Source organism: Pristis pectinata, chromosome 1, assembly GCF_009764475.1.
Source record: "Pristis pectinata isolate sPriPec2 chromosome 1, sPriPec2.1.pri, whole genome shotgun sequence".
NCBI classification, from domain to species: domain Eukaryota; kingdom Metazoa; phylum Chordata; class Chondrichthyes; order Rhinopristiformes; family Pristidae; genus Pristis; species Pristis pectinata.
This window is the reverse complement of record NC_067405.1, coordinates 72,196,334-72,209,409: the sequence shown is the minus strand read 5'-3', so window position 1 is coordinate 72,209,409 and position 13,076 is coordinate 72,196,334. Positions and strand designations below refer to the sequence as shown.

Here is a 13,076-nt window from a genome sequence, read left to right as displayed (position 1 = left end):
AGATTGAAAAGAAAAAAGAAAAATCAATGAAAGTTAATATGCAGGTTCAGCAAGCATTAGCGAAGGTAAAAAGGTAACGTTGGTCTTTACTGCATGAACGGAGACTTCTTGCTCCAATCATACAGAGACCACATCTGCAATATTGTGGACAGGAGGGATACACTTGAGAGTGTACTGAACCCTTTCAAGTTTAGAAGAACGAGAAGCAATCTCAATGAACATTATTACGGGACTTGACAGAGTAGATGCAGAGCTGATGTTTCCTCTGGCTAGGCTGTCCAGAACCAGGCATTCATGTGTCTCAAAAAGTGAGCCATTCAGGACAGAAACGAGAAGAAAATGGTTCAGACAGAGGGTAGGGAATCGTTGGAATTCATGAACTACGAGGGCTGGGGAGGCTCAGTCACTGAGATTGATTGATTTTTAAATATTAAAGGAATCAATGGATATGGGGTTAAATACCACTAAGGTAAAAGATCAGCATTGATCTTATTGAATGGTGATGCAGTTGTGAGAAGGCAAATGGCCTCCACTTGTATTGCAATGTAATAAGGCCCTGCTGTTAAATTCAGCAGAACTTCCACATGATCTGGCACCATCCTCCTGCATCTATTCCATCTCCCCACAAATTCCTGGGTCTCAGCAGAAGCACCAGTCTCATAAAAGATTCTCAACCTTGTACTTCACAAATAAGGGAGAGGCGGTAGGCAAGGTTTGTTGGACTTTGCCATGAAGGATTCCAACTGCTGCAAGAAGTACTCTCACTGGGAGGATCACTGCAACGTGGGAGCAAATTTCAAGAAACCCAGAGACCTATGATAAGCCTGCTGTGTTCGGACTTACTGCAAAATCCTGGACTATGTTATCTTTGCCCTATATCTAGCCAGCTGTCAAATGATAATTGACTGCTGGGTGTTGCAGCGGTTACAATGTTGTCATGGGTAGGGCTCATGTCTAGTGAAGGATTCACCTTTGCAGGTTCCTTAAGTATCACTGGGAGATTGCTCCAAATGGGACAAGTTTGAATTACTTTGGCAATCAACCAAGAGTCAGAGGTGCACTCCACTGACAATAGGCCATTGGGTATTTCCTGGCCCATACTCAATCTTTGTGGGTTAAGAGAAATAAGGTGTCCCATATCAATCTTATTTGGTATAGACAATTCCCCTTTTAAATAAGGGGCACCCCCTTCACCATGGGACCACTAGCAACCCTAGACTCACATGCCAATCCTCTACATGGGTCACTATCTCTGGACCAAGAGGACCATCATGTTCAAAACAATTCTGACCCCAAATCCTCACAAAAATTGCCTACCTCCAGTCCCCTTGTAATTGTCAAGATTTCATCCATGCCTTTGTCAGTCCAGCACTCAGTAACTCGATTGTATGGTTGGTCATGAATTCCCAACAGTGTCCAGCTTTCATTGTACCCTATGCCACTTCCTGCTTGCCATTCACCTCTCCTCACTGACCTACATGGAATCAGTCCTGGTATGCTGAAGCTTTTAAGATTGGTATCCAAGTGCTTAGGGTTTATTCATGGCCTTAATCTGCTCCACAACCACCCAAGTACTGCAACCCTCTCTGTACAATCTATCCCACTGATTCTAATTCTCTGTATATTCTACTCCATCACCACGATAGGCCATACCTTCAACTGGGCAGCATGGTGGCCCAGATAGCAGAGCTGCTGCTTCACAGCTCCAGCAACCTGGTTCAATCCTGAGCTTGGGTGCTGTCAGTGTGGAGTTTGCACATTCTTCCCAGTACCGCTCAGGTTTCCTCTGGGTGCCCCGGTTTCCTCCCACGTCCCAAAGACGTGCCGGTTGTAAATCACCCCTTGTCTGTAGGTGAGTGGTAGATTCTGATGGGATTACTGTAGGGTTACTGTGACAGTAGGCATGGGCTTGGTGGGCCAAAGAGTTTGCTTCTGTCCTCTATCTCTCCATGACTCTGTAACTGCTTGGCCCCCCCACACACTCATTCTTTATCCAAAACTGTTCCCATTTCTGTGTCCTCCACCAAGATCCCCCCTCAGTACATTTCCCTATGTTCCCACTTTTTTGGCTCAGTGTCCATCATCTTAACACCTAAAGCAGCCTTGCATTTAGTGCCTGGTCTAAAGGCAGAGGGGGCTCTGGGTCCTGATAATATCCATCCTAACAGAGCGAAGGAAGAGTGGCTGCTTCGGATGTCATTCTTGATCATTTGTACCAGTGTCTCCCAGTGTGCCATCTCAGCTAGCAATGAACAACTGAAGGGGAGTGGGTTGGTTTTCCCCAGTATCCTGGTTAACATTTCTGTCTGAACCAGCACTATTGGAAAGAGCCATCTGTTCATCATCATATCTGTGGGAGCACCATGCTTCCTACATTACAAGTGACTACACTTCAATAAGTTTGTCAGTGCCTGTAATGCATTTTGGGTCATCCCAAGGCAATTGAAAGTGGCATATAAATGTCTGTCTCTTGGTAAAAATTCTGCTAGGGGCTGTTTGCAGTTGAAATGGAACAACCACTCACCATCACTAAATTACTGAGATCCCAGAACAGCTCTCCAGCTCTTAAGTATTTAATAAAAAGAGCTTAATCAACAACTCTGCACAAATTCATCACAGGTATCCCTAACACATGGAGATCAATGATATTCAACCTCAGACTTTGAGAACATCATTACGAGCTCTTGAACTCTAAGCACTGGTCAGTAAGAATGCACTGTTCATTAGAGTCAGGAAACAGCAATACTCACAAAGATATTTCTTTCATGGTTGTGCATAAGGTAATTAAGAATGCAAATTTATCCTGATAATTAAAACTACCCATTCTATTGCATCTCTCTGCAGTCTCGAAATATTCAAATACATCAGCCACAGCACACAAGATATCAGGAATTGGGAAGGACATTTTGAGTGCAACAAGCCTGCTGCAATTTTAATGACATTTGAAATGCTCAACTACACTTCTCACAGCAGAGGCTCAGTGAAGCTCCCTCATGAGACAGCAGTGGCAATCAGAGAAGAGACTGTTGACTTGGCTCCATCTGTCCAAAGGACCCTGCTTCCTGGAACAAACTGATTAGTCATCTATTTCTCAATCCTTTCTACCTTGACAAAACTAAATGCCTCGTATTTTGACTTGCTTTAACAATTATTAGTTTGTAAATTATATCATGACATAATGTATCATAAACAAAAGTACACCCATAGCACAAACCTAACAGTCCATTTCTATACTCTATTTTAAGCTCTGCTATGCACCCATTCCCACTCCATCTATCTTAAGATCGTTTCAACGGCCTTTAATAGCATCATTGCTATCTGGGTCAGACACTGCAGAACTAGTAGCCTTGTCATCTAACAAACTCAAGGTCGCAGGTTCAATTTTTGCTCCCAGACAGAAGCACATAATGGAGCCTCGCATATCCTGCACAGTACCAAGGAAGCACCGCACTGCCAGAGACACTCTGTTTGGTCGACGTTAAACCAAGCCTTCGTGGGTGAGTGCAGAAGCTCCCCTAGTTATTTTTAATTGGCAGTTGTTCTGCTCAATTAGTAAACTGGCTGACATTTTAAGAGCCGTAAAGTTATAAAGGGATACAGCATGAAAACAAGCCCTTCGGCCCACCTAATCCTTGCTGACCATCAAGTCTCTGTTTACAAATCCTATTACAACCCACTTTATTCTTCCCACATCTCCCCATTGATTCTATCACTTACCTACACACTAAAGACAATATGCTGTGGCCAATTAACCTACACCAGCCCGCATGTCTTTTGGATGTAGGAGGAAACCAGAGCACCCAGAGGAAAACCACATGGTCACAGAGAGAACGTGCAAACTCCACACAGACAACACTGCAGGTTGGGATTGAACCAGGGATGCTGGAACTGTGAGGCAGCAGCTCTATCAATTGCATCACTTTCTCCAAATGTTCTGCAAAAGACATAAAATCCTTTCCTTTTCTACGTCTTCCAAGAATGTAAAAAAAATAGTTAGAAAGAGCCAGGATTTAGTACCAATGAAGCTACCTGTGAAAACAAAAATAATTGCAGTTTACATGCTAATAACTGTACATTTCAGGTAGCAGTGCAATAGAATGTGTAGCCCACTAGCAGAACCCAGCTTATTCATAAATGAAGGTAGACGATTCTCTGACATGTGTATTGCTATAACATATACATGCATTTTATTTCTAGAGCCAAAAGAAGCTTAAAGAACTCTGAAAATAGAATGATTAACATGCCACAATCAAACACAAATCAAGGTGGTTGTCAAAACTCTTCCTCTGCGGAAAGCACAGCCTTGTCAGAGTGCGGATTCATTGGGCCCTGCAGCTCACCCTAATATACTTTTCATGTGGTTCACATGTGACAAGAAAATTTAGAAGGGCTGACTGAATATAATGTGAAGCACATATGATACTTGGTCTCCACTTCACTTCATTCCAATTAAAATATCCCTTCCCCCCTTCTGAGCGTAAACAGCAGGTGGAAATGGGTGGGTGGGAAGGGTTCTAGATAGAAATGGAAATAGGCTCTGGGGTCAGCAAAGTTGTGGGATGAGAGGAAATATGGGGGGGGGGAGTGGAATTGGAGAGCAAGATGGGTTGTCAGTTGAGATTTTCTGAGGCATCACAGGCAATGAAATGGGGAGGTGGGAAATCAGCGGGGGATATAGTTGGTGGGTATGTGGGAAAATGGGTTATAATAGAATAATTGTAATTAAAGTCTTGATAGTTAGCATAGACTAGATGGGCTGAAGGGCCTGTTTCCCTGCTATATCCCTTTATAACGTCGGGGGGGGGGGTGGGGAGCGACTGACTGTGGATGTTCCAGGGGGGTTGATGAGGGGATGGGAGCACCAGTTGAGGAGTTGGGGAGGTTCGGGGGAGGTTCGGGAGGGGAGGGAGGGGAGGGGAGGGGGGGGGGGGTGGAAGGAGGGGATGAGGGGGTGGAAGGGATGTGGATGCACTGTGGGGGTTGAGAGCAGGGCAGACTGCGGATGCTCTGGGATGGGGTTCGACAAGTGGAGGGGGAGCAGTTGAGGAGTGGGGAGGGGAAGGCGGGCTGTGGATACTCGGGGTTAGACGAGGGGGAAGGAGTAGGGAAAGGGGGTGCAGCTATCGATGCTCTGGGGCAAGGGGTAGACCAGGGGGAAAGGGGATAGACTAGGAGGTGGGCGGGCTGAGGATGCTCTGGGGGGGCAGATGACGGGACGGGAGCTGAGGAGAGGGTAGTCGAGGGGAGGGGAGGGGAGGTTGAGGAGTGAGGCGGGGTGAGACGGGCTGTAGGTACTCAGAGGTGGGGGAGGGTGGCCTGAAGGCGGCCATCAGTGTGGAAGAAGGGATAAATTGTAAACAAACCGGCATCAAAGCCCCGCCGCTCACGCCGCCTCCTTCCCCGCAACTGATCCAGGATCAGTTCTTACCCCGCCGGCTCTGACTCAACAGCCGCCTCCGCCACTGCCCAAATCACGGTTACACACTCCCCACGGCCCGAGCGCCACACCGCAAATCCTCCTCCCAGCTCAGGCTGGACTAATAGCGCGCCCGACAAAAGGTCCGCCTGAGCAAGAGGATTTACTTTGTAAAAGGATGTTCCTTGTGCAACCTATTAATGTTACTGTTGTAATTAGGAAAATTCTGCTCATTCCCTCAGACTAAAGCAGAGAACTAACATGGAATAAACCATTTCCGCTTGAAAATGAGATACTTGAAAGAACCTTTCATGTTTTCGTAAGTCCTGGTGCAGGGTGTCAACCCCAAACGTCGAACATCCATTTGCCGCCACAGATCCTGCCTGACCCCCCGAGTTCCTTCAGCAGTTTGTTTTTTGCTTTCATATTTCCCCCTTGAAGATCCTCATGAATTTCTCCACAAGTCCTCTGATACCTCAACTAAAAGGCTTTCTTTTGAAAGTGACACCAGATGGTGTGGGTCACCTGACTTTAACCTCGGGAAGAATCACTATCTAGTACTGACCAGCAATATGCACAAAGAGCTCTATTCATTCACAGGAATACTCTCTGGAGTCAAGTCATTGCTCAGGATTTTCCAGGTCATGATGGATAACATGTTTTGGATCACTGTGAGGTCAAGATGATCAGTCGATTGCCATAAACATAGAAGAAGATCTTATAACTTTGGAGGAAGTGTCCAGGAGATTACACAGGCTCAAGAAGAAGTTGAAGGAAAGGAATGTATATTTTTGCAACATTGGTTTGAAGGTTGAAGCAAGTGGAGGAAAGAATAAAGACCATGACTGATATGCCTGAAAATCTAAAAGAGTTAGATTTGGGACAGTGCAGCATAGTGCATGATTCGTTCGAAACCTTGCCATGACACTCAGACCATTCCATCATTTGTCGAAAAAGACTGTGAAATGGATGTGAAAGGAAAAGCAGCAAAGTGCACGTGTGAATGTAAGAAATCTTAGCAAGTGATCATCTCTTTGTTAATTGCAATATTATATGCAAACTGAAGTTGGCATATGATGGGATGTATTGGTGTATCTGCAGTAAGATATCAAGTTATGGACGAGAGTTAAGAGAAAACTATTGCTTTTGCTTCTTACACTCTTACAAGGTGTGAATGCAATTATGCACAAATTGAAAAGGAAGCACTTGGAATAATGTTTAAAAATCAAGGAATTCCACCAGTTTTTACCAGCTAGGTATTTTAACTCAGTAACAGATTATAAGTCTTAGTGATTTTAGGGCTGTGGTAGTATCAAGGATACAAAGATGGGCAATCCTTCTATTCCAGTACAACCATTTAATGGGTACTAAGTCCACTGTTGGCAATGAATTGCCATATGAGCAAGGTGCATCTGTGGAGGGGAAGGGGTGGGGCGGGAGGGGAGTGATAATACCTATATTAGATCTAGTTTGGATAGTGACTTTGACACATTAATAAGGAAATGCAACATTTTCTGCCCCTGCCTTCTTAGGCAGTCCCTTCAGGTTGAGGATGACCTGCTTCTACTCCATTTTACACGTGGCTGATGAGGTCAGTGTAAGATCTGTACACACTGCCAAAGATGGGGTCAGTAGTGGGTGGGTAGTTCAGGTGAGGGCACTCTCCCATACCATTTTCACTGGGATTCTGTGTGCTCTGATGGATGGATTTGTAGTTCTCAGTGCCATCCTTCTCCTTTCTGAGTTGTCATGGGCCAGGGCGTCCCACAAATCAGTGGGGATGTTACACATTTTCAAGGAGGCTACGAGAATGTACCTGAATTTTTTTTCTATCCACCTGTTAACCTTTTGCCACATCACCATAAGGAAGAGAGTGTCTGTTAATATGCTGTCAGGCATGCAAATGATGTGGCTTGCCCATCGGAGCCAATGGAGTGTAAGAAGAACAAAATAGTCCTACTGGTGTGACACAGCTTCATATTTCACTTTCAGAGCGTCTTCCTGTTTAGCATTGGGTGGCCAGAAAATAATTCTACAGTCTCTCCTGGCACGAGGTTTGTGTGGAGTACAAATATAGCCGGTTTCTGAGCTGTAAATCCTGTATAAAAGATATAACAAATAAAGCACATAAAAGGAAGAATACACTTGCAAGTTTAGATTAACTCTCAAGAGCATGCACTCCATTGAGAAGGAGGCAGCTGAGAATAACATGGATATAATCTAATAAGAGCACAAGAAAATAAGAGCAGGAGTAGGCCATTCAGCCCCTCAAGCCTGCTCTACCATTCAGTAAGATCTTGGCTGATCTCTGCTAGCCTCAACTCCTCTTCTGTGTCAGTTCACCACAACCCTCAATTCCTCGGTCTTTCAAATATTTATCCATCAGGATATTTTAAATTTTGATAATGTAGGTAAAGGAGCTCTGTTTCTATTGCAAACAGGTTGCCTATAAGATTGAAAGTATTTAAGACATTGCCAATAATCAACAATTTATGGAAAATGTATATTATTTCTTTTATGCTGAGAGAATCGCAGAATCATAGCATTATTGCAGCATGGAAGGAGTCCATTCAGCCTGTTGAGTCTATGCTGGCTCCTGGCATAGCAATCGAGTTAGCTGTGAGCATTCCTGCCTCTAAGTCAGAAGGTTATAGATGTCCCTTTTTTAAAGGCTTGAGCACAAAGTCTAGTCTGACACGAACTGATGTACTTGGGGCTGGGGGGTGGGGGGGGGTGTGGGTGGCGGGGTGCTGCCCTGTTGGAAGTGAGTTCCTTCCAGTGAGATGTTATACAAATGCTCTACCTGCCAATGGGGTTTTTCCTCCTTGTGTCTGAGGCAACATTTATCCCTTAACTAAGTTTCTTAAAACAGATTATTTAGCCATTAACACATTACCAATAGGATCTTCTTGTGCATGTGTTCTACATTATAAGAGGAAGTATTTGGTTGGCTGGGAAATGGTTAGGGGAATCCCAATATCATTAAGGTGCTATATAAATAAAGCCTTGTTTCTGTTATCCAACTGTATCTGGTATTAGTTCACAGTCTGAGTTTATTTCAATTGTAGGGATAGCTGCAGAAGCATTGTAACTGACCTTAGCACCTCTGCTTCAGAGAAATAGGGCCAATAACAACCAGAATTGTCACACCTCAATGGAGGCATTGCACTAAAAGGACAAGGACAGCGGGCATATGGAAACGCCACCACCTGCAGATTCCGTCCAAGTTGCATACATCCTGACTTGGAAATAGGTTACCGATCTCTCATTGTAACTGGGTCTAAATCCTGGAACTCTCTACACAATGGCATTGTGAAAATATCCTCATCAGAAGGACTGCAGCAGTTCAAGAAGGCAGCTCACCGCCACTTTCTCAAGAGCAATTAGGGATGGGCAATAAATGCTGGCCTTGATGGTGATGTCAGGCCCCGAGAAATGAAAAACTGAGAAGAGAAGACAAGGTCTTGGTTTTACAGCTCATCCAACAGAAGGCACTTCCAATCTGTGCAACTATGGACAATCAGCCTGGAATTTTGTGCTTTCAGTGTGGAATTAAAACCCACACCCTTCCCACCCAGAGATAAGAGTGTACTGTATCTCATTGAACCACAAGAAAATGGAATATAATCTGTCCAGAACAATGTGGTAGCAGAGGGGCCATGCAAAGGGTTAAAATTTTTGCTTCATTTCTACACATCCCCCTCCTCCCAACCTTCCACAATTGTTTCTCTTCCACTGTGCATATTAAACACACTAACAACCCATCACAATGTGCTCCGTCAATTTTGCAAATGCTCTCAAGGTACTCTGGTCTGAGTCACATCAATAGAGCGATTGTAATTGAAGTGGACGTTTACCCAAGCACACCGCTTATTGGAAGCAGGGCTGGGTGGTGCTCAAGCCCAAGTTCCCACTGAAGTCAAAGCACAGGCATTCTCCACTAATGGGATTGGCACCGACAACGCTGGGTCCACACAGCATTGTCCGAGGCCCGCAGAAAGAGAAACATTATTCAAACATTATTCATACCTCACAGAGGAGGCATAGCAATTATCACAGCCCTGTTGACAAGTACATCTCTCTGCATTGTCTGCATTTGTTTCAATGAGGCTGTTAGTAGGGGCTTAACTAATGGGTCTAAATAAGCAATGTGATTTCCATAGTTGGGTCTTGGGACAAAGTACGGTACAACCAGCGAGCTTTTAGAGCTGGTTGCTTGTTTTTAGGGCTACAACTAAAACCCATTAATCGACCTCTGACCCTTTCCTGGCAACATAGTTGAATCTTGAATCCTGCATGCTTGTTTGCATGTTACAAATATCTGAAGGTCTGGTTAAAATCCCCCTGGAGCACTGCCCTCACTCTGAGCACTGCACCCCAGGAAGGATAACCTGAAGCAACAAACAATCTGCTGGAGGAACTCAGCAGGTCGAGCAACATTTGTAGGGGGAAAGGAACTGTCGACATTTTGGGTCGAAACCCTGCATCAGGATTGGTCCTCCAGCAGATTGTTTGCTGCCCCAGGTTCCAGCAGTATCTTGTGTCTCCAAGGATAAACTGCCACTGGAGGGGGCACAGTTATATTCTCCAGGGTCAAACTGCTGCTAAATTATAAGATAGACTGTATAGAGCAGGATGTAAATCCTGGAACTGTGTACCCAACAGCACTGTGTGAGCACCTTCACCAGAAGGACTGCACTAGTTCAAGAAGGTGACTCACTACCACCTTCTCAAGGGCAATATAGCAATGGGCGGTAAAAAGTGACCTTGCTGATGAAGCACAGATCCTGAAAGACAAATGACAGTAGATGGGCAAAAAGCATGGCATGGACATTGTGGTTGAAGGGCCCATTTCTGTGCTGTATCACTCTATGGCTCTGTGACAACAAGTATGTAAAAACAGTATTCATCTGAGTACTGAAGGTGAAATAATGATTGAACTGAGAAGATAAAAGGATTTAAAGGTAGATAGAGGGAATATTTATTTATTCATGACTTACTACTCAATATTTATAGCATATCTCTAATGAAATTAAGAATCAGCCACTTGGGGGTTTTGTATAGGCCAGAGCTGGTAAGGGCAGCAAATTTGTTTTCCTGAAGGACATGAGTTAATCAGATGAGGTTTTACTGCAATCCTGTAGTTCCTTGATTACTATTATTGATTCCAGCTTTCTATTCCCAATTTATTTAATTACTTTAATTATGTTCACCAACAACCATGATGGGATTTGAACTCATGTCTCCAGAACAGCGGTCTGGACCTTTCTATTGTGCCTTCAGTAACTTAACCAATCTGCTGCTGTACACTACAAAAGCTATTACTTTGAGGGGGAGAAAAGTGGTCATAAAATTAGAGCCAGGTCATTCACAGGTGTCACACAAGTGCGGTAAAAATACGGAACTCTCTTCCCAACAAGGTGTTGTGCCTTAGAGACAATTACAGATTTTGGAGGTAAAATTGGTAGACATTTGTAGGTATTAAAGAAACCAGAATCCAGGAGGGTGAACAGAATTGGATTACGGATCAGCTACAATCTAACAGATTGGCAGAACAGTTTTGATGCATTCCTCTGTTCCAGCATTTGATTCTCTTTCATAAGGGCTCTCACATATTGCTGTCTTGTATTCAAGTGATACAAAGTTCTTTTGTCTCTTTAGCATTTTGGAATCATAAAAAAATCCAATTCAGTCAGTCGTATCTATGAAAAAGAGCTTCTTAATCCCACCATCCAGCACTTGGTCCATAGGGAAGCCTGCAGATCATGTCTCTTCAGGTGTGCATCCAAGGACTGTTTAATCATGATGGAATTTCTGACTCTACCAACCTTTCAAGAGGTCACTTCCAGGTCCCAACTACTCAGTGCATGATAAAACCCTCTATCCTCCCCTCTATCTGTTCTGATACTGTTTATGGACCTATGGATCTATATTCCAAGGTTCTTTTGTTACCACACACCTCTTAATATCTTAGCATCTATTTTTGATATGCTTTTAGTATTTTGTACAATGAAGACAAAGTTAAAATTTGCTTTTACATTTCTTGCTAGTTCACTCTGATATTCTGTTTACTTCCTTTTTCAAAATTTTGTTGCCTTCTGTCATTTTCTATGCTAAGCAGCTTTACGTTACTGGGTGTCAACATCTCAGAGGATCTGTCAGAATCAAATTCAGGTTTATTATCACTGACATATGTCATGAAACTTGTTGTTTTGCGGCAGCAGTACAGTGCAAGACATGAAAATTATTATAAGTTACAAAAGTAGGCCCAGGACTATATTTTTTTTACTGTTACAGCAATAACAAAAAAATAGTCCTGGGCATAACACATTGATGCAATCACGAAGAAGGCACGCCAGCGGCTCTACTTCATTAGGAGTTTGAGGAGATTTGGTATGTCACTGAAGACTCTTACAAATTTCCATAGATTTACAGTGGAGAGCATTGGGACTGGTTGCATCGTGGTCTGGTATGGAGGCTCCAATGCACAGGATCATAAGAGGTTGTAGAGGGTTGTAGACTCAGCCAGCTCCATACTGGGCACAATGGTCCCCACCATCGAGGACTCTTCAAGAGGTGGCACCTCAAGAAGGTGGCATCCATCACTAAGGATCTTCACCATCTGGAACATGCCCTCGTTACTACCATCAGGGAGGAGGTACAGGAGCTTGTCACTGTCATTCTGAATGAGAAATTCTATTATATCATGATAGAATTTATTAGTTAGATATAGTTCATAGAGATCACAGCACAGACACAGGCTCTTCAGCCCAACGAGTCAGTGCCAACCACCAAATACACTAATCCTACACTAATCCCATTTTGTTCCCACATCCCCATCAACTTCGCCCACATTCTACCACTCACCTATATACAAGGGGCAATTTACAGTGGCCAATTAACCTACCAACCTGTACATCTTTGGAATGTGGGAGGAAACTGGAGCACCCAGAGGAAACCCACACGGTCACAGGGAGAACATTCCACACAGACAGGACCAGAGGTCAGGATTGAACCTGATTCTCTGGAGCTGTAAGGCAGCAGCTCTACGAATGTGCCACTGTGCCATCCTAATTCTTAGGGCTAGAGGGATCAAGAGATAGCGAAAGAAAACATGAACAGTATACTGAATTTGGATGATCAGCCCTGATCATATTGAATAGTGAAGGAGGCTCAAAGGATTGAATGGGTTAAATTGGTAAATTGGTTTATTATTGTCACATGTACCGAGGTACAGTGAAAAACTTTGTTTTACATGACATCCATCCATACAGATCCTTTCATCACATCAATACAAGGGAAAACAATAACAGAATGTAGAATATGTTACAGATACAGAGAAAGTACAGTGCAGGCAGACAATAAGGTACAAGGCTGTGACGAGCTAGATTGTAAGGCCAAGAGTCCATCTATCGTACTAGGGGACCATTCAATAGTCTTATAACAGTGGGATAGAAACTGCCCTTGAGCCTGGTGGTATGTGCTTTCAGGCTTTTGTATCTTCTGCCTGATGGGAGGGGGAGAAGAGAGAATGTCCAGGGTGGGTGTGGTCTTTAATTATGCTGTCTGCTTTACCGAGGCAGTGAGAAACATAGACAGATTTCCATGGAGGGGAGGCTGGTTTCCGTGACGCGTCCTCAACTCCCTGCAGTTTCTTGCA

At 43.9% G+C, this 13,076-nt stretch overlaps 1 protein-coding gene across 5 annotated transcripts in view; it reads right to left on the bottom strand.

The window, feature by feature from the left end:
* The window catches only part of plekhm3 (pleckstrin homology domain containing, family M, member 3), a 111,047-nt gene extending 105,072 nt beyond the window's left edge, over positions 1–5,975 (bottom strand). For 2 of the 5 annotated variants that reach the window (XM_052028799.1, XM_052028811.1), the window contains exon 1: positions 5,429–5,520. The gene's annotated coding sequence lies outside the window, so the exon portion shown is untranslated. Of the gene's footprint in view, positions 1–5,363; positions 5,564–5,722 lie in introns of those variants that run through there. The other 3 variants (XM_052028805.1, XM_052028803.1, XM_052028804.1) reach the window with 3 other exon arrangements.
* Between the last annotated feature and the right edge of the window lie 7,101 nt (positions 5,976–13,076).